Genomic DNA, 597 nt, shown 5'->3' on the forward strand with positions numbered 1-597 from the left:
TGTTATCTAGGTTATTTTTTTGTGTATAGATGGGATAGTAAGTACGGTGGTGGTTTAGATAGTGAGGGATTTTGGAAAATAAAAAAATGGAAATTTCTGCTAAATAAATAAAAAAGATAACCATGATGATGTTGTGATAAGAGCTTGATACAGTTCTGGTGATGTCTTTCAGATATCGAGACTATGTATTTGAGAGCTTGTATTATTAAACTGAATGGTTTTAAAAAATAAAAATAAAAAATCTGTTCTTATCAGTTTAATATCTGATACGTCCCCTATCTGGGGACCATATATTAAATGGATTTTTCGAACAGGGAGATGGAAAAAGAGCTTGCTCTGTCCACTCCACGCATTGACCTGGTATTGCAGTACCTCCAGGACCGGTGCACCCTTTCTATTCCAGTATGAAAAAACAGAATGAAATTGAGTGATGGATTTCAAGGATCCTTCCAGCAAGCAAGTGGAAAGTTGCTGTGCCCTGCCTCAGCAGTCCTGCACTTCAGCTTCTCCTTCCTCTGTGAGGGTTTTGCTGTGCTGCTTTCTGCATCCCTGGTGCTGCTGCATCTAGCCTTTCAATCTCTTAATTGCATCACCTGT

General features: G+C 38.9%; 1 pseudogene; it reads left to right on the forward strand.

Annotated features, from left to right (window-relative positions):
- The first annotated feature begins 214 nt into the window (after positions 1-214).
- On the forward strand, positions 215-394 carry LOC122942639 (annotated as a pseudogene).
- The last annotated feature ends 203 nt before the right edge of the window (positions 395-597 follow it).

The sequence above is a fragment of the Bufo gargarizans genome, chromosome 6 (assembly GCF_014858855.1).
Source record: "Bufo gargarizans isolate SCDJY-AF-19 chromosome 6, ASM1485885v1, whole genome shotgun sequence".
In the NCBI taxonomy this organism is placed as follows: Eukaryota; Metazoa; Chordata; class Amphibia; order Anura; family Bufonidae; genus Bufo; species Bufo gargarizans.